The 26899-nt window shown below is 31.4% G+C and overlaps 1 protein-coding gene across 1 annotated transcript in view; it reads left to right on the forward strand.

Moving 5' to 3' along the window:
• Positions 1–1154: 1154 nt before the first annotated feature.
• LOC139481477 (peroxidase-like protein) overlaps positions 1155–26899 on the forward strand; it is a 42228-nt gene continuing 16483 nt past the window's right edge. Inside the window, exon 1 of the mRNA XM_071264844.1 lies at positions 1155–1168. The gene's annotated coding sequence lies outside the window, so the exon portion shown is untranslated. The remainder of the gene's footprint in view (positions 1169–26899) is intronic.

Genomic DNA, 26899 nt, shown 5'->3' on the forward strand with positions numbered 1-26899 from the left:
GTGATGATGCCAAGAGTTTAGCCCATATGCTGAGTAATCTATTTTGTATGTTGGTTGGATCTGAGGCTTCGGGACGGTCGACGTCCTTAATAATTCTGCGTCTCATTTTTCTCGTCTTATTATCAACGACTGGGATTTGTTTACTACCATTTTTGTTATTGTACGCATGGTGTCAATTGTATCTTATTTAAATACAGATTGAAATTGATTTTGAAATATTTCTGTCTTTTCTTTGCTTTCTGGTATTGGCTGACTTGTTTATTAAATTATTTATACTAAGTACCTATATGTTTTCAGTCCTTGATAAAGAGGGGCAAATTATACCAAAGGGACATTTAAACTCATGAGTCCAGAATAAACTAACAACGCCATGACTAAAAATGAAAAAGACAAAAAGACAAACAATAGTATAAAAAGCACAATATAGAAAACTTATGACTAAGCAACACAAACTCTACGAAGAACTGGGGGTAATGTAAAGTGCTCCTGACGGTTATACTTATGTGTACAAACCCGGATACAAGACTAGTTCTGTAGGTCATATTAGTTAAAAGGGTTTGAGATTGTAGTTACGAAATAAGGAACATATCTCTCATCATATGTGAAACGGATATTCAATAACGGTCAACCAACTCGTGACGGCGTCCGTAAAGTTTACGAAGGGATTTCACCATTTGAAACACCTTTTTAGTAGCTTCCTTGTGAGCAGCAACCCTATGTTTTGGAAATAATGATGTTTATTAGTTTCTAATCACCACTGCTTTAGATATGATCCAATAGTGCAATAATAATTAAGAATTATTTGTAATTTTTAAAACATCGAATGAAATTTCCGACATTACAATTTACTAAAAGAGTAAAAAGTTCAATAAATCTTTTATGTAAAAGGGTAATAAGTTACATTTTTAATTTCAGAAATAAATTATTCGTTAATAAAACTCTTTATCAATATTTTGAGGGGCCATTTTTTATGATAAAAGAATAAGTGTATTGAAAAAGCGTGTATTTGATGTCTAAATATCAGAAAGTTCACTCAGAAATAGATGTATAAATTGTTTTATCGATACAATCACCTCCGTAAATGTTACAATGTAATTATGTATATATATGACAATACAATCATAGCTTGACATTTGATTAAGACTGTCAGGCAACATACAAGATACAGGTAAGGGAAGTAATTGTATTCCAAAACCTTGTTTCTGTGGAATCTTGTGAAAACGAAACGCTGCATACATAAAAATTTAAACTGGGTGTCGGTGATGAGTTCATTCAAATTGCATAAAGAAATTGAATTGAATTGTTTCAAATTTAAAGGTAAAAAAGATCACTTCCAAATTTTTACATAAATTATGTATCTTATCTTGTATGATATCTTCAAATCTAGAAAGCGAATAATTCTAATAGAACAAGCAAGCACTAAATCAAAAGCATATGAAAAGAGATAAATTAAGAAATACTGTTTTGAAGAAATGCAATTTAAAAAAAAAACTCCGAAAGTAACGACAATTGCTTTCTAAAACCGTAATATTTTTCGTGGATGAATATCTATATATTCCAAATTTATTATTTGATAGGTCGATCAATTCAATCTATAAGTTATGTATATATTCTTGGAACAACCTTCTATTGAGGCTTTTACAGTTACCAAAGCACCACCATCCGATCATAAGCATCAATATATGTTTGAAATATATGTTAAAGTTAACCACAACGATTGTGGTCTATGTCGAGAAGAAATTACGTCATCACAATTAACGAAGGAAAACTACAAGTGCTGCAAGCAATATTTATAGTATAACTAATCGCCGTATTTGAATATCAAAAATAAGACAACGCGTGACCGAACGACGCATGGATTAAACGAGTGCGCAGCACGAGTTTAATCCATAGCGGCGTTCGGTCACAAGTTGTCTTATTTTTGATATTCAAATACGGCGATTAGTTATTCTTTTTATTACATTGGCAAATGGCTTTTTTTTATGAAATTAATGTAGAAAATGTAAGGAACTATATCTTTTTCCTACGCATTGACAATTTGTTTTGATCCGACGTTATCGACGTCTTGACAACGCCTATTGTTGTATGACGTCAGAGAGTGAAATAACCACGTTTATTTCACATGTGAAATTATCGGTTTTTATCTAACTGGGAAATCAATGTAATTCATTTCAACCAATGTAATAATATACTTTAAATTTGTCGATATCTTTTTTTTTTCGTTTTGGAGCCATATTTGAATTAATACCTGACACTGCATCTTACATGTCTGAATCAATGGAGAAATTGAAACAGTTAATTTTCGTTCAGAAGTGCTTGATTGTCTTTTCAATTCACGGATGAACCAGATGAAATATTTCTGCTGTTTTTAGTTTAAAAAGTGTCAAACATGTAAAGAAGTTTTGTTTTTGTTTCAGTTCTAAATTATTTCTGTTTGCATTATACGCTTTAAATCACAAACCCTTGTTATGTTCACTTAATAATGCCCAAGATGAAATACTTTTCCTCACCACCAAAGATCAACCACAGTGCTAGATAATTTTAGCGTTAAGTTTCAGTGATGTATTGTGGACTGTCGATTTGTTATTCAACTTGTTGCTTTGGTAATGGTGGTATCATTGTAACATTCTGTCAGAATTTATTATTTAATAAGTACAGAAAGTAATATATATATATATATATATATATAAGTGAATATAAATAGCAGCACATGACATACAAATCTATGGGAGTGTGGATTAATCAGTACAGAGATTAATTCAATTACACAAATAAAATTATAGATTGCCTAACAATGTAATTTTTACACACTATTTAGTATGTAAATATAAGAATGTTTAAAATATTTACAAAATGATGAAAATAAACGCAATATTTCGCTAGACCAACTAGCTTTATCAAGCGTGCATCTATCCAGGTGAAATTGGATGTAGATGATAAGAAACTTTTGCAGCTCAACGTCTATGTAGCACTTGCTGCCTTTAAAATAAGAAAATTTTGCAGCTCAATGTCTATGAGCTTTTGAATTTAGCTGCTTTGAAAATAAGAAAATGTTGCAGCTCAATGTATATGTTGCACTTGAATTTAGCTACCTTAAAAATACATAATTGGTAGTTAGCAACGTCCATAGGCCAATATTACGGGATAAAAAGGACGATGCTTTGTTTTAAATTATTCTTTATCTTTCCTGTATCTTTTTTCGTCTTTTACGTTAAGACCATCAGGTTCTAAAGTGTGGAGTTGGTGGATCCAAAAGTTTTCTCTTCTCCTTCTCGCTGTGGTGTCCCACTCGGTGTTGACTTCTATAATTTGGAAAGTAACATTATCAAAAGGATGTTTCGTTGAACGAAGATGTCTTGTGAGAGGACAGTTTTTGTCGGTTTTGTACGATGAACGATGGTTATTGAGCCGAATATTAAATTTGTCCATTGTTTCTCCCACATACTGAATGCCACAAGTGTCACACGTTAATATATAACTTGAGTTCTCCGTTTTCCAGTTGGAATTGGAGTAGATGGTATAATTTTGTTTAGTAACGGAGCTGATGAAAGAACTGCTTGTATTGGCAGCTTTACAACACAAACAATTCCTTCGACCACATTGTTTGTAGCAACCGGGCGATGGATTAGGCTGCTTTGCTAATACAGATGTCACTAATTTGTCACGGATGTTTTTAGGTCTTCTGAAGGCCATGACTGGTGGTGATGAAAATACTCTTTTTAGATTTAAATCATTTTCAATAATTTGCCAATGCTAAAGTTCGATGGTTGTTTGTTTGCTTAAGTACGACGGTATATCACACTAAAGTGCGATTGACCAAAAGGGTAAGATTCGAGAGATTAAAACATCGAGGTTTAAAAAAGGTAATATGTTAAATCACTTCTGAACGAAAATTAAAGTGTCAAACATGTAAAGTGTCAAACATTTACTTTCAAATGAGAAAGGTAAATATGCTAGATATACTTACTGGAGGTGTGATGAGATGATTGAAGCTGTTAATTTTCTCCTTGATAATATTTATGTACGTTTCGGCAACAAAGTTTATCGACAGGTTGTAGGTATCCCCATGGGCCCTTATTGTGCCCCTTTAATAGCAGACTTGTTTTTGTACTGTTACGAATCACAGTTTATGACTAAACTCAGTAAAGACCAGTCGAAATTGCATTTAATTGATAAATTCAACAACACTTACCTTTATCTTGATAATATTTTTTCGTTAAATAATCAAGAATTTTCTCAATATACTGCTGAAATTTACCCCAGGGAACTTACTTTAAATAAATCAAATTTATTCGGTAATAACTGTCCATTCCTGGATTTAGATATTTCGATTTTAATCAGGAAACGCCACACTAAAATTTACGACAAAAGAGACGATTTTTCGTTACCCATTGTTAATTTTCCATTTTTAAATGGTGATGTTCCTTTGGCACCATCTTACGGTGTTTATGTTTCACAACTTGTTCGCTATGTCCGTGTCTATTGTGACGTTTTTGATTTTAACGAACGCAACCTATATATTACTGGTAAATTATTAGACCAGGGATATCGTTACTATAAATTACTAAAAACCTTTACTAAATTTTTCCATAGATATAAAGATTTGGTTTTGAAGTTATTTCAAACGTGATAGCACATCCTCATTTTTACGGAAATGTTGTTAACCGTTCCCGGACATTTAGAAATGATCCATGTAAACTTGTCGCTCCTTTAAATAAACTTATTCTAAAAGGCTACCTATTCAACACTGTTATAAGATCATTGAATATTGTTTTTATTGGTATAAATATTAATTTTATTATCAGTAAATTAAAAGCTAACTAAATGTTACTAGCATGTTATATACATATACATATTCATGGATCTACATTCTGTCGATACCTGTAACTTGGCATTTCACAGGTCATGTTTTTCTCTGGCTGTTTATGACGTCTTTACACTAAATCCATTGGATGTTGGATGTGTACGGATTGATAGTGTAGTCTTAGATGCATGATTTTTTTATTAGTTGTTAGTGGCTTTGAACTAGCTGTCAGATAACTGTGAGAACTCTCAGATCTGTTCATTGCTTCTTTTAGTGTCGGAATGTATAAGTACCCGGCTACGTCCACTTGTATTTTTGTCCATCTGATGAGTTAAGACTTTTTCAACTGATTTTTATAGTTCATTCTTATGTTGTACTGTTATACCACTGTCCCAGGTTAGGGGGAGGGTTGGGATCCCGCTTACATGTTTAACCCCGCCACATTATTTATGAATGTGCCTGTTCCAAGTCAGGAGTCTGTAATTCAGTGGTTGTCGTTTGTTTATGTGTTACATATTTCTTTTTCGTTCATTTTTTTTTACATAAATAAGGCCGTTAGTTTTCTCGTTTGAATTGTTTTACATTGTCTTATCGGGGCCTATTATAGCTGACTATGCAGTATGGGCTTTGCTCATATTGTTGAAGGCCGTACGGTGACCTATAGTTGTTAATGTCTGTGTCATTTTGGTCTTTTGTGGATAGTTGTCTCATTGGCAATCATACCACATCTTCTTTTTTATAAGGCTTTATAAATTACCGGTAGGCTTAAGAAATTGTTTCTAAATTGAGAAGAACGACCACGTAATAATTGCTAAAAGGGTAATTTATGTGTCGCAAAACATTATATTTCATGTAAAATGATTTTTTAACAATCCGGATCGGAGTTTATTGCATATTTGGATAATTAGTGTAGGTTGCTGTTCACATCAAAGTTACTACCTCCCTTACAGTCGTCCTTGAAAACAACAAATACAAAATTCGTTCATTGTCGGAATATGCAACATTTATCATTATAAGATTTAATAGAAATCATTTTAACGGGGATCGCAAAGTAAACTGTCATATAAACACCGATTGAAATATATTCGTTCGCTTCAAGTTGTAGCAGGATAAGTTTTCGTATACTGTTTTGTCATTATATAGTAATATGGTCGGCTGTAGGATACAAGTCATTCTTCCAGCATTCGAAAAACTATACATTGTCATACAGCCGACAAAGAACGATTAAGTTTAAATCAATTTCTAGTGAGTCATGGACATTTGGTGTAAAAGTTGTTAATCAAATATTCCTAATCTATTTTCCGGCATGTTCATTTTTGGTTTGTATGTACGACTGTTAACGTCATTATCAAACTACGTTTATAACGTCTATATTTTCGCGGAACATCGGACTTTAGCGTATGGAAGCATCGCACTTTAGCGAATGGATGCATCGCACTTGAGCGTAGACCATCGCACTTTAGCGTGACCATCGTACTTTAGCGTCCCCATCGCACTTTAGAGTCCTATAAATATACCAATGAATCGGTTTGTTTAATGTTTTACTGAAGAATAAAAAAAAACAATGTTCTCAGTGTCAGAATTCTTATCAATAAATTTAACACGTTTACACTATATTTACAATTGAAAGACATTCGTCTCCTAATATCTTGTATAAAACACACGTATTATATTCAAGTACATATAGTTCATATGTAAACATATAATGTATAACAGAACAATGAAAGGAAAGACTTTTCAAGGTCATTAGTCACTAACACTTGTTCGATACCTCTGCTGGTGGTCTGTTATAACCGGGTTATCACAAGCCTACAGATCAGTTCTTTGCTGCTTGTATATATATGCAATGCGAATATTGTTTTAACAACATTTATAAAAGTTTGAAAATCATTTTGTTTTAAAAAAGGTAATAATATTTCTTGTGCAAAGCTTCAGACCCATTGACAATACATGTGGTCCTTAGTTAGGTTAATCAGCTCATTGATGCTATACATGTAGTATTTTTTAGAAAAGAAAGGCGAACGATACCAAGGGCAACCTGACATTAAATCTCATAGGTACACAACAAAATGAACCGTTTTTGGTTGTTGCTGTAGAGTTTTCTCATGAACAATCCTACTGCATCTTATCATTGTTATATTTACAAGGGTATGGCAAATAAACAAAAAACGACAAACAGAAACATACCCGTAAACAACTCACGAAACTTACAAATGAGCAATGCGAAACCACTTTTAACTGGAGGGTTGATCACCTTAATCTTTATTGTCATAAAGAGAGGAACTGCCATAACTTTTATCTTATCATGAAATGTATATCATAGCGCCTTACCGCCATGCCACTTAGTTCCAATATATTTAGAAAATCAATTGAGGTTGAAAATCGGTTTAGTCTTTATTTATTTTTTGTAGTGTCTGTTGTACTTTCATTTGTCTGTTTGTCTTTTTATTTTTAACTATGGCGTTGTCAGTTTATTTTCAATCTATGAGTTTGACTGTCCCTCTGGTATCTTTCGTACCTCTTGAATTGATTGATTTAACGCTGAGTTGATCTTTAACAATATCCTAGCTAGTAACACACATATATATGGGGACGATTGTAATATTACTCATATTTTAAACCAGTATTCATCTCTCATTTAGATATAATACAGAATAGTTTGAAATGTTAAAAAATCTAATTGAATATTGATGTTCAACTTTTTTCATGTAGAATGATGACACTTAGAGTCGATTGCACCTATGACTCGAACTTACAAACTAAATTTTGAGATACTACTGATACGTCACCGAGCCCCCTTTTTAGTGTAATCATTGATTTTGAAATATGGAGTATAACCAGAAAGAAACAAGTTTGCATATAAGTGAATACGTGTCAAACAGTTGATTGGTTTTTAATTCAAAAATATGTAGTTGTGTACAAACACATGTTTTGCAGAGGCCGTGTGTACGTAATGTTTGGCTGTGAAATTTGTATTAAAGGGAATTATATCAATTTGTTTAGGTTATATATATATATATATCTTATATAATATCCTTAATTGTCGTTTTAATTGTAACTGAGACATGCATGTCTTCTTTGATACAACCGTCTGGTGGGTATGTGCGTCCTTCGATATGCAGGTGCAATTTAGTATGCACTAGTTCCTTGCAACCTTTAATGACAATCCTCAACATCGCATATTTACGTAATTCTATTGATTGATATCTATTCTTGATATACATGTTTTGTATGATATTGTACGCTAAACCACCAATCCATCATTATTATGACACTGAAAAATTGATGAGCTACGATCTATATTTATGTAAACTTACAGACGGATTTGTATATAATCTAATCATTGATACCTGCCATATAATGTGCATGTGTTAATTGTTGCCTTTTTAATGTTTTCCATCATTTCACATAAAAATCAGAGAATTATGAAGCTGTCCAATGCAAGTATATACACAATACCATTTCTAATTTGAGTTATAATTTCACAGATTCAAAGATACAGCGTATGCACTTATTTGATTTATCTTCATTGCCATAAAGAAAGACACTCCAACATCCATGAACACAAATGTACCTCCCTGTTCTATTGTTTTATCATATTTAAGGAGAAGATTGAGTTGATTGCTGAACGATCTAACAAATTATTCTAGATTATTCTTATTTCTTTATTGGAAATATATTTGTTACGTTTGGAGGACACGTTTTTCAACAGACCATCGGCATTCCAATGGGTACCTATTGTGCCTCTCTTCTTGTCGACTTTTCCCGCTATTATTATAAGGCTGACTTCATACAGGAACGTTTTATGAAAAAAGATAAGAAGTTAGCAATATCCGGTAACTTACGTTGCGCTATATGGATGATGTTCTCTCACTCAAAATCTGATGACTATGTTGAACGCATTTATCCTATCGAACTTGAGATAAAGGATAAATAGACACAGATAAGTGTGCCTCATATGTTGGCGTACATCAAGAAAAGGAAAATGTAGGTCAGTTGAAAACAAAACTTTAAGACAAAAGACTTCAGCTTCCAAATTGTGACCTTTCAATTTCTATGTGGCAAAATTGCAGCTGCGCCTGCATACGGAACATATATATCCCAATTGATACGATATCCCCGGGCTTGTATTTCCTATCATGATTTCCTTGATAGACTGTTGCTGCTAACAATAAGGCTATTAAACCATGAGTTCCAAATGGTGAAGCTGAAATCATTCCTTTGTAAATTTTACAGACGCCATTACGAGTTGGTTGAACGTTATGGAATAACCGTTTCACAGATGATATCGGATACTACAATCTCCTTTCCTTTTCACGAATGCAACCTACCGATTTAGACTATTTATCGGATTTGTTATAACATGAGCAACACAACGGGTGCCACATATGGACCAGGATAGTCTGACTCTTTCGGAGCACCTAAGACCACCCCTAGTTTTTTGGGTTCGTGTTGCTTAGTCTTTGGTTTTCTTTGTTTTTTCTTTTGTACTATTATTTGTCTGTTTGTCTTTGTCTCTTTTTTTCTTTTTTTTCCCATGGCGTTGTCAGTTTATTTTCGATCTGGGAGTTTGGCTGTCCCTCTTGTATATTTCGCCCCTCTTTTATAATAATATTTATCTTACCTCCTATAGATTTATAGAGATATGATTGGTTAAAGGACTACACGTGGTGACTATGTATATTTCATATAGGGTGTCCTAAAATATATAGGGTTAGTTACCATATGGAGTTAGTAAGGAGTTATTTCCCTTTCAAAACAAAAAAAAGATGCCACAATCCTTTATGAAAACACGGTGTTGAAGAAAATCTAAAAGAATTCACCAGACGAAGAAATTGATGATGAAATGTTAAAATTAGTTCATAAGCTTCGCTCTCGCCCCATATGGAATTTACTGACCCCATATATACCGTATTAGGTCACTAACACACCATGCAACTAATTGTATGCGTACATAATCACATGGTCCGGCCATGTGTGTATGGTCCAAATAATTATATTGTCAGTAGCATAACTAAAAATTTCAGCCAGTATTTATGTGACACTAAAATACAATGCAAAACAATTTGAAATGTAAAATCATCTAATTTAATATTCATCTTTACATCTAAATTTTATGACGATATATCTTCAATTTAACATGACAATTATTGTATAGTAAAATGGTCAAATAAGATGTCAAATAAACAAATCATTTACATATCATTAAAATCTGGTTATTAATTAGGTCAGTAAATTACAGATATGTTATGATTTATTTTTTCTATCCATCTACTTAAACTTAATTTTGTTATTTGATTTAGCTATGCAAATGTAAAACTACAAATTAAATGTAGTATGTTTTCTTTCTCGTAATTTATGTTACATATTTCCCACACAGATAAAATCAAGCATACTAATAAAGCCGACTTAATGCAGTTTGTTTTTGGTTGCAAATGCATTTAATAATTGGAATTACAAAAATAACGAACTCCGCTAAATGCTAAACGGAAAGTCATATAGTTAATATACATCATATAAGATTGGTTTGACAAGTTTCTTTGTTTGATTGTTGTGACTTTATTTAGTATTTTAATATGTTCTTAATTGATAGTGTTATTCAATTCTTTATATCAAAAATTAAAACTTTAATCCTGGTATATTTGATGAGTGGTTTTTAATGGTGTTATATTTATTTTCTTCATACAAAATAGTTTAATGATAATTAAAGTGAGTGTTTGTCATTAATTGATGAACATGCGAACATATTTTTAATGTACGATACTATTTTGGTGGACATGAAACCTGTTTCCGAAATAACCTTAGCTTTATCGGATATTTTCGAGATATAAAAAAAAAAACAGGAATGCCTAAGATATAGATATATATTTATATATAGTTTATTGAAATTAAAATTTACGAAATGGCCGTAAAGACAACAGACAAATCTTTCAACATTTAATTTACATTAAACAGTTGTCATTTCAATCATATCAATAACGAACCAATGGCTATTTTGTAGTTACCTAGATCTGGTTTAATTTTGTTGAAGAGTTTGGTGACATATGATTATGTTCAAATTATTTGATTTTACATGTTTTATGTTCGTTATTCAGCATCATAGTGATTGAGAATGAACACATTAGTCATGCGGTTTCACAAATTACATAATATCTGATATATTTGATAAACATATATTGTATTTAGTGAATACATTTACATAATATAATACTTCAATTATAGTATTTTAATTTTTGGAATCAACTGAACTTGAAAATAGTCGTACTTATGCCTTGATATACTTTAAACGCATTGCACGACTTTCATTGAGTGAAATAAGGTTGAAGAGGCATTATCTGTCAAATTCATGCTCAACGATTTTACTTTAATTATCATACTTGATTTAGAATATACTAAAACGTATATTGAAAATTAAAAAAAATGTCGAAAAGAAACAATTAACAACGCTTGGACATACTATAATGTGGATTTATTTAGTGACTATTTTAGACCTTATTTCACCTCATACTGCTTAGAATTAATATCAGAAGACTGTCAATGGTCATTTGAAACCATTCAATCACTAATATAGATATAAACGGACAGTCAATCACTTGCAATCGTACAATTACGATAGTTTTAATCGGCTTGATAAAATGTTATATCACAAGAAAATATATATACATCATCGTTTAACTGGTATAAGAATATTAGTTACATAGTGTGTTAGTGACCTAATACGGTATATATGGGGTCAGTAAATTCCATATGGGGTGAAAGCACACTATGTTACGAATTTATCTTACCGACTATCTTAACGTGTAAAATTTAGACTAGTGACCTATCAAAATGAGCAAGTTTTCAATACAGTTAGCATTAACATGATTAAGAAACTACTTCCTTTGATCCTACAAAAACAGATGCCAACAATGACAACTTGTTAGATTCAAATGTGTTATGTGAATTTATTTCACTTTATCATCATTTTCTTCGTCTGTTGAAACCTTTAAGATTTTTTCTCATTACTGTTTTGTTTTTCAAAAGGGACGTAACACCACTACTAACCGTGTATGAAATAAGCCCCACCTCCTTATTACCTTATATGGTATATAAAGGGACGTAAATCCACTACTAACAGTGTATGAAATAAGCCACGCCTCCCAACTAACCCAATATTAAATATACATGGTTTCCACGAGGACGCTTTTAACCAATCATATTCCTAGAAATGTATAGGAGGTAAGATAATATTTGACATTTAATTATTTATATAATTTGCAGCTAATCCAAGGCCGGCACTCGAGAAATTGGTCGGTTAATCTATATGAGTATGCGGCTATATCGGCGGTTGGTCTGTTAATCCGGTTGGCTAAAGTCTGTTAATCATTTGTTATCGAGAAAATCATTGCAAGTTCAGTATGTTTCATTGTATAACTTTTAAAATATATTTTTATCATAAAAATTATTCATGTCTGACAAAATAATTTAATGTACTGAATCCAGTGGTGTCATTTTTTTTTCTAGCTTCGATAAATAAACTCATCATAGATACCAGGACTAAATTTAGTATATACGCCAGACGCGCGTATAAACGATCTATGAAATGAAAAGGCGGGTTACTCATCAATATATATTTTTACACATTTTACACACACACATTGTACACAAAATGACACGTTGGTTGAATTTACTTGCATGCACTATTTTGAACATCGGAAAAAGACATGCATTATGTTTGTTAACCATATTAATATCATTGTGTGAAAAATCTACACGAAAATCTGAATTTTGGTGACATTAATCAATTTTTATTTAACACCAGGTCTGTTAATGGGTCGGGTGTATACAACCCGGTCTGTTAATTGGTCTGTTAAGAGTTATGAATGGCAATAAAAGTATAACTTTATTGCTATATGGGGTATTATCGGATCAAATGGATAGGCTCAAGACGAGCGGCTAAAATAAACGGAAACAACACATGGACAATGAACAATTTAGACAATGGAAATTGAAAATTGATAAAAATGGTTTCAAAAAGTGTAATATTAAAGTAATATTAATTTCATCCAAGAATGGTCGCATATATCATGTGGATTCTGTTTAGTTGTCAAGAATGACACCAATTTGTCATCTACATTGGTAACCAGTATATAAATCAGAGATAAACGTCGTAATGTAACTAAACATCAGGAAGTAAAATATATTGAGATGCTAGAATATAAGAAATAGAGAGAGAATAATGAGTTAGATAAATAAAATGTAGAGAAAAGTGGCATAACAATTTAAAGAATACAGAAATAAACAAAAAGCCCATTCCGGATCCTCATGGTATACACAAGAATCTGAATGGAGACGCAGAATATAGAATAAGAGATAAGGAGAGTAGAGAGTGATGCATTGCTTAAAAAAAAAGAGAAAACAATAATAACGGTTTAAGAATACAGACTTGAAACACCCCTGGGTGTTGAAACAGTAACGGATTGCGATGTACTCACATTAGTGACAAATGCTAGAAGTGTACATGCGGACAACTGCAGTTCTCCTCTGCGCTAATGAAGAAAGGAATTAAACTTAATAAAATGAATTATTACTTAAGATAACAAAATGTTGCTCCATTCGCTTTTTTCAATTTACTTCTTTATAATGATTCGTAAACAACATATGATTAAGTAATAGAAGAAAAGAACAAAGAAGATGATGCTGACGAATTAGGGTTTAACGTCCAGTAACAAATATCATGTGCATATGAGAACGACAACACGTTATATGTACCCTGTGTTGTGTTAGAAAGACACTTGCAGTCGGATTTTATAACATGCTACTTTGAACAGACACAAACATTAATGCCGATTGAAAACGTTAAAAATAAATACATGCATATTCCAGCGGCCAATCCATTTCACACTATATTGAAGTGACACACCCTTCAATAAAATGCAAAGAAGTCAAAATAAAAACTGGATAGATACTGTTGCACCGTATTGTTTTTTTTTTTACCTCAAGAACATCTCATTCTTAACTTTTTCAATGGGAAAATATAAAGGTAGCAAAACTATTGTCGTGGCTAAATAATTCTTTACTGACACAATTTTAATTGTCTAACTCATTAACAGACTTTATTCCCATAATTTTCACTAAAACGTGGTACTATTCATAAAAAAGAAGATGTGGTATGATTGCAAATGAGACAACCGTCCACAAGAGACCAAAATGACACATAAATTAACAACTATAGGTCACCGCACGGCCTTCAACAATGAGCAAAGCCTATATTGCATAGTCAGCTATAAAAGGCCCCGAAATGATAATGTAAAACAATTCAAACGAGAAAACTAACGGCCTTATTTATATAAAAAAAAAATGAACGAAAAACAAATATATATAACACATAAACAAACGACAACCACTGAATTACAAGCTCCTGACTTTGGACAACATATACATAAATAATGTGGCGGTGTTAAACATGTTAGCGGGATCCCAGTTCTCCCTTAACCTGGGACAGTGGTATAACAGTACAACATAAGAACAAACTATAAAAATTAGTTGAAAAAGGCTTAACTCATCATAAGGACAAAAATACAAGTGGACGTGGCCGGGTACTTATACATTCCGACAACACAAAGACACTAGGAACAGACATGAGAGTACTCGCAGCTATCTGACAGCTAGTTCAAAGCCACTAACAACTAATAAAAATATCATGCATTTAAGACTAAATTATCAATCCGTACACATCCAACATCCAATGTTATATAACAATTATGAAATATTACTAATGTCAATTTATTTTTTAGAACCAAAGTACTATTTTGTGTCCTTTAAATGATATCTAAAGTTGTTTGTTTAAAAAAAAAATCCTATGTGTATAAGCATAAATACTTCATACCTGCGCGACGCCTTTAAGTTTTGCTCAAAACTGCGCAGACTATGAAATGTTTTGACAGGTGGAAAATGTGCTATGATAGATTTTTTTCTTTGTTTGATTTGGTTATAATTATGTGCCAAAAATTTGTATACTTAACAAAGTTTGACATTAAATTGTGTGTTTTTACTCTTAACAGACGTAAAAACAACCCGACTAACAGACCAACCGCCCATATAACCGCATACTCAATATAGATTAACCGACCAATCTCTCGGATAGCCGAGTGTCGGCCGTGTAATCAGAGCATATATATCAACCAGAATATAAATGTTACAAATCATTCAATAGTATTTATCTTAGAGCATAACTCTATATTAGTGCATGATAAAACTTATCGAGAATATTTTCGTTAAAGCAATACATTTATTCACCATTTCCATTCTTAATTTTATACAAATGAAAAGTAAAATCACAAAGGCTTTTTGCGTTCACCTATATATTAGTAAACAAAGGCACCATTAAATCAAGTGTATATTGCTGTCATTTATATTAATACAAATCATCGTCTACTCTGCTACTATGTTTATTGACATCTAGTTTTATTTTAGGTTGATTTTTTTTATTGTGATAATTCAAAAACAGATTCCATGAAACCATTAGGGAAAACTTTCATATTTGAAGAAAAAGTACAATTATTAATCATTCAAACGAATATGTATGTTTTATTATTTTAAGATAATTAAATGTCTAATTGAAAGTTAATGTTTAACATCAATTTCTGTCTGACATACGATATTACAGTTATAAATAACTTCATTTTAACGTGACAATTTTGATGCAGTTAAAATGATCGAAAATGATAAGTGAAACGCGAAAGTATAAAGAAAATTGATAAATTAGTCATTTAATAAATCTTACTTCAAATGAGATAATGTAATAACACATGCACATAAGCATGTATAGGTCACCAATGCTCTTCAATTATGTACTTTATTTGTATCTTTAACTTATCTTATTCGAGCGTCTCTGATGATTTTTTTAAAGACAAAACGTGCGTCTGGCGTACACAATGACAGTTCGTTGATTTGTGATGGGTTTTTTTTTGTAAGCAATGGTTCAACGTTCAAATGCAACAGCGTTTGTAACGTTAATTTTGATTGGATATTCTAATGCAACAACGTTTGTAACGTTCATTTTGATTGGATAACGTCACTTTCTTACATGGCATCAATTGACAAGGCATCAATTGATAATTGATGCTATGGGACGTACGCGCAAGCGCAGACGGCATATGACAGATTTTAAATACATGTTTTAACGTTGTTTTCTGTCAGTTTCATTAGAATGGAGATAACAATATTGTATTTTAAGCTCCGACGGCATCAATTTTGGATTTGATGGTCGCAAATATCCGTTAACTGTCTCCACTAACGCGTCGCCAGTAAACTTAATTTGCGACCCTCAAATCCCCAATTGATGCCGTTGGAGCTTAAAATACAATACAGTTATCTCCTAATTAGAAGAAGCGTTAAATTTTCAAATCAATATTATAATCTATTCTGAGAAAGCATAACATTTTCAAATAAGATTTGCAATGAAACATCAAAATATGCATGTACTTGTTGCAGTAAAGATCATAAACCACTCCGATTAAACGTTTGGTGTTCGTATTATATCAATTTAATGCAGTCTTATCAATCAGAAAATCTAAATTTAAATAAGCTAAGATGATAAACAACAAAAAATGCATTAAACTTGTACGCCATCATAAAACATTTTGATGGAGCGTTGTATTCTCCTATTAAAACAATGTTATTATGCATGCTAATAAACCTTACTTCAGCAATTTTTGAACAAACATCATCCAAAAATCTATTATAAGGTTTCAAATTTTTCACGTAGGCGGACTCCTTCTAATTGAATTATGTTAACTTGTCACTGTTTGCTTATTTTTATTTAGTAAATGTAGAAACTCCAACGTTTACTTTAATACATGATATCATCTTCGCTAGCCAAGGGCCCCTAAGAGGGAACTCGGTCATAACTTTGACTATTTAGGTTTCAAACGACAATTCATGAGTGAACATTAAGCTTTAAGAATAGTAAACTTTCTTTTTGGCATTTACAAATAGTGAAAATGATGTGCATTGAATGCATGCTTTTCTTCATTATTGTTTTCATCAAATAGGAATAGATTGATAACAATACGATGTTGAATAATTACTTTTCAATTCAAAATGGAGATCAATGAAAAACAATTGTGGCGTATAGTTTTGTCCGAGTGTTTAAATCACATTTCATAAAACCGAAAAAGGACAGAAAAAGAATTGCAATCGAAATTTGAGTAGGGTTATATTACCACATTTTGCTTAAAAAATTGAAATAAGAATTTTTCTTTCAAATAATGTCAGATTCCTGGATAGATGTTAAAAAGACTGAAGACATTGTATTTGATAACAATATATACTGAGCGTTAACTAGTTATTCAACAATCATTCAATTATTAAGACGGATATTTTTTTTTCAGAAAGGTCAATTTACATATAAACCATGATGGTTTAAAGGGGCTAAACAAAATAATATATTAGGTTTTTTATATATCTCGTAGCTACTGCCCCTTTAAAGATTTATTAACAATTCTACATTTAATTCAATGTGTTTATTTGCGAGTCCATGTTCTCAATTCATACACATCCGACAGAATTATGGTCAAAACGTTCTATACATTTATTTCGAAATCGACATCAGGCCTGTATTGCCTTTTATAAAAGTTTTAATATTAGATGAATTTAAAGAACCAGCCCTTAGTCAAATCCGCGTTATAATATCAAATTTGAGACAACACGTCTCATTTCAAATTTAACTTGTTGTTTACCAAATAAAACGTCTTGAAAACAAAAAACAAAACACAAAAAGAACCTCAAAATCAATATTATATATAGGTCGACATGTTTCACTACTTAGAGTGGCGTCTTCGTAAAAAAATAAAAATTAGAAGGAACATTAATGTGGTGCATGTGAATTTCAAAAATTAGTTTAGAATTTTTACAGGAACAAAATTTAAGGTTTTTGGTATTAAACGAATATTTTCAAAGTTGAAGTTTTCATAAATATACTGTATAATTCTGTTTGTTCATTTTTTTCTTGTTCTCTTTTTTTTGTTGTTGGATCATGCATGTTTAATTAGACCTATATGGTTAGTTGGTTAGTTTACCAGAAACTCAAATTTATGTCATTTACCTATTATGTTGTTTGTTTTGTTAACACATTGTTGTCAATACAATGATTGTTTTTAAGACGGTCATATAAGTGAGAGGTTAAGCTATCTATAAAACCCGGTTTTATCCACCATTTTCTAGATTAGAAATATCTGTTACAAGTTAGGAATATGACATCTTATCCATTTGCTTGATGTATTTGAGCTTTTGATTTTTTCAACTTTGTACTTTATTTGGCCTTTTAAACATTTTTTATTCGAGCGTCACTGATGAGTCTTTTGTAGACGAAACGCGCGTCTGGCGTCAGTGTAAAAATTTAGTCCTGGTATCTATGATGAGTTTATATATGTCTGGCCACTATAATATCAGTAGGTTATGTATAACGCCGTTATTGAAAGTTTTACAATTCAAATCAATGTTCAAATACGTTTGTCTCAATAGTTAGTACGCATTGAACAATTTCGTGACAATTGAATGCTTTGAGATTTCGTCCTCATTTTCTTGTTAAATTTTAAAGTGATGTTTTGTTCAATTCGAAAAAAATATGGGAATCTAGATGAATTGAATAATTATTAGTAATAAATTCAACTGAATGGACTATAATTAGAAATAATAGAATTAAGAAAGGCACAAGTTAAAATGCTTTGAAAAGAAACTCTCCACGGAAAAGGTACAAAAGCAATAGAAAGAGAATATTGACATATAACTTGAGAATAGAAATTAAGTAGACTCAAATGCTTGTAAAAATTGAAAACAATGGCCTAATTAATTCAAGAAAAGGGAAATGACTTAAACAATTAGCAGAGACAGAAACGAAGACCCCCACCTCTCTGCTCATATCCTCCAGGGGAATACATTTTATTGCCAATAGTGTATGAAGACCCAACCTCTCTGCTCATATCGTCCCGGGGAATACATGTTATTGCCAATAGTGCATGACATGCCATTTCACACTAGTTCCCTACCGCCACATAGTAATCCCATTGAGGTTTTAAGTTTTTTTAATACCAATTTTTCCCTACATATGATGAAACTTGTTGTGAGTATTGCGTGCACATACTTATCATAATAGATATGCGTTCATATATTATCACATGTTTATATTCATTTCTGTTGTGTGATTATGTCATTTTATTTTAGATATGTGATGCATTTCCAAGGCAAAATTCAAGGTCTTTTGGATGTAGTTTTTATATAAAGATGGATGTATACATCAATTTTAATAGAATTCGTTTTCGTTACAATTGGTTGCTTTGACAACGTATATTCCATTATAGTATGATAAAGTACAGTATAATTGGCTGATAAAAGTTGACTTTTGTTTTAATTTAGCAGTAAACTAAATAAAAGGTCTTTAACAAGTTAGGGTTGAATTATGAAAGCCAACAGTTACCACTTATTATGTTATAATTTGATTTGTTTCGGAGACTATTAGGTAAGCCATTAATTAGATACATATAACTAAAATCATTTGATTTGAATTTACTGTGCACATATTTTTTTTGACTTCAAAAGAGAGTTTAGCGAATAAAGGATTAGTGTCATAAGGTAACATTATATAAATTGAAATACGAAATGATGCAAAAGCAATGGTGACTAGACAGATATACGCAGTAACAATGCTGAAATATCATATCGTGTTTCTTTTAAAATCCCCTAATGGCTTAGTTTTGGGGTATATTTTAGAATCTTGTTTTTGATTGTTAAAATCTAAATGTCGTACCAACCCTTGCTCTGATTCCAACACACGAAACAAATATATTTGAAATATTTAAAAAAATTTGGAGAAAAAAATACATAAAGGAAAGTCGAAAAAACAAGGTTGGATTACAACAGTTTCAAAATCATGGGCACCTGTTTGAAAGTCATACGTATTAAATTCAAAGTAGATCGCTACATTTAAAGGTCGTGCATAACAGAATATACATATTTACATGATTTTTACTAGCCAACGAATGGTTTTACAGCATATAAATCTGCAATTCTATTTCGTGAAGGACCATTAACATACAAAAGGAAACTCCAGTGATAATATTGTGTGAATGTGTTGTGTTATGATTGTGCATTGGATCATTGGATCATTGGACAACTTTTCTTTAATTTTGGGTCCTCAGTGCTCTTTAACTTTGTCTTGTTCGGCTTTATAAATACTGTGATCTGAACGTCACTGATAAATCTTATGTAGACGAAATGTGCGTCTGGCGTATCAAATTATAAGCCTGGTACCTTTCATAACTATTGTTGTTTGTCCATCTTGAAAATCCATGTGAATGTCATTATTTGAAAATGAAAATTCAATATTTTAGATATAAGTCTTTATATGACTAAAATTAAACAGACATTATTCTATTAAATGCACGACGATATATATAGTTTATGACCCAAGACGTTTGTCTTGAATCAGTACGTTTCATTTCAGAATTGAATTTGTATTGAACAAATATAAACATATAAAAAAATCAAATATTACCTCATAGGTATTTTTATATATAGGTCGAAACGTTTCACCACTTAGAATGTCGTCTTCTTGATGGGAACTTAACACTTAATACCATTCAATGTTGTTCATTTGATTTACAAAAGCTAGTTCATAAAATTCACAGGAAGAAAATTTGAGGACATATTTTTCAAGTACATTTTCTTGTAATGTTGTGTGGTTCTGGTTGTTTATTCTGTTGCTGGTTCCCTCTTTCTTGTCATTGAGTCATGCATATTTGTATACCAAAACCTTAAATCCCATCATATATCTCACAATATTCCCGCCGCAACTAGAAATAGAACCCCTTCCATATTGAGCCAATTAAAATTATGCAGAATGTTTTAAAATCATTGCGTATACTCAGTAAAATAATTTGTGAATTGGAATTTCATTCAAATTCGTTTGGAAAATGAACAATTAAAGGATGTGTTCTATTTTGTTCACGTCGTACTGGTATTTATTTAGTTACGTTGTGTTCATCGGACTGACAATTCTACTTAAACAAATATTCTATAAAAAAAAATCCAGACTAGAAAACAGAAATATTTCTTAGCACACACACAATTACAACACTCGGTAAAGACATTGTATTAAAAAAGATATATATGACTTCCATATATAACTTCAATCAGATTCAACTCAATTAAGTTCCCGTAATCATATACTATGTTCATTAAACATGTTCACCGTGCAACACCAAAAATAATAATCGATATTTTCCATTGGAACTAATTATAAATGACAGGAACAATAAGGAAAGACAAGAAATATAAAGTTTAACCCCTTCTCTCGATCTCTCGATTCAGAACCTTCTTGGAAGCAAAATATGTGGATATTAGTGCATGACATATCGATTCACACCAGTTCGCTTCACCACATATACCGTTCAATCCATTCCATAGAGGTTTAAGGTTTCATTCATACCGATTTTTTTTCACACATAAGATGAACCTTCTCGTGAGTATTGAGTGCAAATTGATCATAATAAATTATGCGTTCACTTATTCACCACCATGTTTATATATATTTTCTTTGTGTGGTTATTTTTTTAATCTAGATATATGAGATGTATTTACAAGGGAAGATTCACGTTTTTTTGTTGTTTAAATTGCATTATGTAAAACTAAATCAATGTAAAAGAATCGGTTTTTGTTACAATTGACTGCTTTGACGACAATAGTCAATTTTATGATAAACGAATTATAATGTAATTTGCTGATAATCGGCAAGACTTTTGTGTGCATTTTTTTGTAAATCGTTCTACATTTCTACATTGTCAGTATTGCGCCGAAATTTGCAAATCATTTGGACCACATAAAAAGTAATGAACATCATTTGAAAAGAATTGCAAACGCGTTTGAAAATCTGGCACACTGCTTTGAAAACAAGAGTACACCTTTTTAAAATTTGTGCAAACGAAAATATTATTTTTAATGGTACTGAATGGGGCCTATACCGCTAGGTCCCTTTATAATAAAAACATATTTGAAAACTGTGTATAACAGTTAGCATTAATAAATTGGGTTTTCTAAATGAGTATTTTATCATGTTTCATTGTAAAAATGACAAGGCTATGGATCAGACAACAGTTTTATGAAAAATATCCGTCTTCTTCAAAATAAGTTCATTGAAGGAAAAATTTTGAAGAACACTTAACATTATTTTCATGCTACAAGTGTAATAATAATAACTATTGTTTACCAGAACTGAATGTGCATTAAATAGGTTTGAATCAAGAGTTAAACCGAGAGTTAAAATCATTCCTCAGTAAAGGACCTAAATATCGTCCCCCGTCAATTATTAATTGGAATGAGTGTCGTAATATCATCCACGACTCACTCCATACTTACTGTATGAAATGGATAAAACGGGAAAAAGCTGACAAAAAATCTTTGGACTCTTTTTTTAATTCAGTAATGAAGATAGTTGATATACGTATTCAACATTTTAAAGAACATTTTACTATAAACAATAACCACAATAAACCTATTTCTCGTATCAAACATAAACTAAAAGAACTAGCCAAGGAATTTGTTTTTGTCCCGGCCGATAAAGCTGCTAATAATATTATTATTGTTTGACGTAAATTTTACATTGAGGTTCTGAAAAAGGAAATCAACAATTCACCAACATTCCAACTGACTCCATTTGCAGAAAACGAAATCTGTAACAAACATAAACTTTTAGCCACCGCTTTACAAGCAGAGCCGAATACAATGAAAGTCCGAACGATGTATTGGCTTCCGAAGCTACACAAAACCCCTTACAAATATAGATTTATTTCGTCTTCAAGCCATTGTTCAACTACTAAATTGTCTATTCTTCTTACCAGCACACTTGGTACAATTAAAAACCTGATAATAAATTGTTCTAATAAGGCCTTCGAAAATAGTGGAATAAATTACTTTTGGAGTGTCAAGAACTCGTTGGAAGTACTTGATAAATTGCATGCTTATATTGGTGATTTTGAATCTGTTCAAAGTTTTGATTTTTCTACCCTGTATACCACATTGCCTCACATTCTCATTAAGAAAAAATTCACACACCTAATTAAATGGGCATTCAAAAAATCAGAATGTGAATATATATGTTCAAACTCTTTTAGGTCATTTTTTAGTAGCGATAAACAAAAAAACTATGTTAATTGGACATGCTTTGATACTATATATGCCCTTGAATTTTTACTAGATAACATTTTTGTTCGCTTTGGGGATTCCGTATATCGTCAGATTATCGGAATTCCAATGGGGACTAACTGTGCACCACTTATTGCGGACCTGTTTTTGTATTGTTATGAGTTACAATTTATGACAAAAATAAGCAAAGACCCATCGAAACAACATCTGATAAACAAATTTAATAATACTTTTAGATATTTGGATGATATTTTGGCTCTCAATAATGACGACTTCAGCATGTATATTAATGAAATTTATCCTGTTGAACTTACTTTAAATAAAGCTAATACTAACAATGAACACTGCCCTTTTCTCGATCTTGATATATATATCACTAATGGAAAGCTGAATACTAAAATTTATGATAAAAGGGATGATTTTTCATTTCCTATCGTTAATTATCCGTTTTTAGATGGTGACGTTCCCTTGTCACCATCTTACGGTGTTTATATATCTCAACTTGTACGATTCGCTCGTGTATGTAACAATGTTTTAGATTTTAACGAGAGAAATTTATGTATTACTGAAAAATTATTACACCAGGGTTTTCGATATCACAAACTAGTCAAAACATTTACTAAATTTTATCATCGGTATAAAGACATCATTCGTAAATATAGCTCAACATGCAGACTTCTAATACGTTCAGGTATTTCACATCCAATTTTTTATGGAAATATTCTTTATAAAGCACAAAGGTGTCAGTATTCACCTCAGAAACTTACAAAACCTTTGAATAGACTTATTAAGAAAGGATATAATTACGATACTGTGGTCAAGTCATTAAAGATTGCATATTTTGGCGTTAATATTGAGTCACTGATAAGGTCTTTGCATCGGAACTAAACACATTTATTCTAAAAACAATTATTGGCATGACACGGGTTATGTTCTTCTCATATATGTTATGATGGTATGATACTAAACCCCTAACGGGAAGGATTGTGCCTGATGTTCATATGATGAAATCATAATCTTTCAGTCAGTTTAATTGAAGTCTGGAGCTGGCATGTCAGTTAACTGCTAGTAGTCTGTTGTTATTTATGTATTATTGTCATTTTGTTTATTTTCTTTGGTTACATCTTCTGACATCAGACTCGGACTTCTCTTGAACTGAATTTTAATGTGCGTATTGTTATGCGTTTACTTTTCTACATTGGTTAGAGGTATAGGGGGAGGGGGAGATCTCACAAACATGTTTAACCCCGCCGCATTTTTGCGCCTGTCCCTAGTCAGGAGCTTCTGGCCTTTGTTAGTCTTGTTTTATTTTAATTTTAGTTTCCTGTGTACAATTTGGAAATTAGTATGGCGTTCATTATCACTGGACTAGTATATATTTGTTTAGGGGCCAACTGAGGGACGCCTCCGGGTGCGGGAATTTCTCGCTAAATTGAAGACCTGTTGGTGACTCTCTGTTGTTGTTTTTTATTTGGTCGGGTTGTTGTCTCTTTGACACATTCCCCATTTCCATTCTCAATTTTATTGATAAGGTTCCGATTATTTGCATTCTATCTTTCATATAGATACGGAATTTGCCTCTGTTTGTCATGTTATAATTGAGTCAGACATAATCGAAAAAAGAAAATTGTCTATACAGACTATCCACCACTGTTCCTCTCGGGATTTGATTTTAGTCATATAAACAAATGCAATTTGAAAACATGATTGTGGTTATGTGGTATATTTGTTTTTGAAAAAAAAAACCAAGAACATGTGTTCGAAAACGACAGAATTACTTCTAGACATGACTTCCTTAGCGAGACTAACTTAACATTCTAACACGAAATTTGTATTTATGCAATACTTGTGTGAGATTCAATCGGAATAAAAAAACTTCTCACAAAGTATCTGACACTGTTCATGTCAATTTTTTTAAAAATTTGAATCATATTACCGAAAGCAACTTGAAGAGACAACCAGGGACGGTAGATTTAACTTTAGTTTTCAGCAGACTGTTTATGTCATTATTACAGTAATTAATGTGTATTTTATATTTGATGTAAAACCATGACATTTCGCTTGCTGTCAAGTTTTACATCTGAACGAAAGAAGTTATGCAATCGATCTTCCTGTATATATTGATCGAAAACGCTAGTATTACTTCTTGTCATTCCGTCCATTGCAATTTACATAAATTCTAATATGATATTCTCACATTTATATGATTACATGACTACTGACATAAGTTTGTTATCGTTTTTTTCATATGTGACTCTACTACCACGATATTTGACACGGTTGTAAAGTTATATCTCTTTCTGTACTTACGTTTTATTGAGCAAAATCATTCGAGTAGAAAAAAATTTACGGTCTTAACATAGTAAATGTATGAAGCTGTAATTTTTTTATTAGACTTACTTAATTTTTTTTTTTTTCAGATGAACATTTTTTTTTAAGTATTGTTATCTAAATTAAAGTTTTACAAAATTACAGCTTCATACATTTACCTTGGTGATCTAATGGTTCATTTTAGCTACCATTGTCCGAATTATAAATGCCAAAATTAAGCTCAAATTGATATGTTTTACAGATTTTAACATGCAGTGTTAATGAAAATTGGTATAAGAGGTATAATGGAGAATTGTAAATCAAATCAAATCAAATCAAAAAAAATTATTGGTGTAAATTCCTATACAGAAATGATACCAGCAGACATTTACAAAATACAAATACAAAAATAAACAAACAAACAAACAAAAAAAACAAAAACAAAAAAAACAACCAAACATATTTTCTCAATGATCATGATAAGAGATACATATTTTATATTTACATTGCGTGTAGGTGTTATTCATACAATATTATTAATTCAAGCTATTACAATCAGCTTTAATACTATAAAAGCTCTTAACAACATTATGTTTGCTTTAAATGAATGTTCAAATCATAAATATCGCTTATTCCAGCTACACTTACAATACTAATGTCCGTATCATTACTTTTCAAAATGAAACTAAACTTATCTTGCTCACACATATTAACAAAAGATGGAAGTATATCACTTAAATTACAAAAGAGTACATTTCTATTAAGTTCTAACACTTTACATTGAATGAGGAAATGGAACTCATTTTTGTTTCAATTCCATCCTGACAAATTGGACAAATTCTCTGTTCTAAAGGTTATTCTAGTATATCTACCATCTTCTATTAGTAATTAAATATTACTAAAGTCTTATTCTGATTTTTACCATTTTAGAAATAACACTTTTGTTAAGGTCCAGTAGAATTGTATAAAGGGTCATGTACAAACTTTAACAACGGTTACGTGTATGTAACTCAAGTTATTGTCTTTCAGAAACAGATTACTGCACTTTGGTTATAGATATCCGTCGACAAAAATAATGTACAAAAAACAGATATATATGCAAATTTGTTTTAACAGCAATATGTTACGCTAAAAAAACCCTGAATTTTCACGGCCGACACTCGGCTAACCGATAGATTGGTCTGTTAATCTATATTGAGTATGCGGCTATATCGGCGATTGGTCTGTTAATCGGGTTGGCTAAAGTCTGTTAATCAGGTGTAATCGAGAAAATCATTGAAAGTTCAGCATGTTTCATTGTATAACTTTTTAAATATATTGTTATCATAAAAATTATTCATGTCTAACAAAACAACTCAATGTACTGAATGCAGTGATGTAATTATAATTTTTCTAGCTTCGATGTACGATCTATAAAATGAAAAGGCGGGTTACTCATCAATAAATGTATACACATTTTACACACAAATAAAGTACACAAAATGACACGTTGGTTGAATTTACTTGCATGCAATAATTTGAACATCGAAAAAAGACAGGCATTATGTTTGTTAACCATATTGATATTATTATGTGAAAAATCTACACGAAAATCTGTATTTTGGT

This window comes from Mytilus edulis, chromosome 7 (assembly GCF_963676685.1).
Source record: "Mytilus edulis chromosome 7, xbMytEdul2.2, whole genome shotgun sequence".
NCBI classification, from domain to species: domain Eukaryota; kingdom Metazoa; phylum Mollusca; class Bivalvia; order Mytilida; family Mytilidae; genus Mytilus; species Mytilus edulis.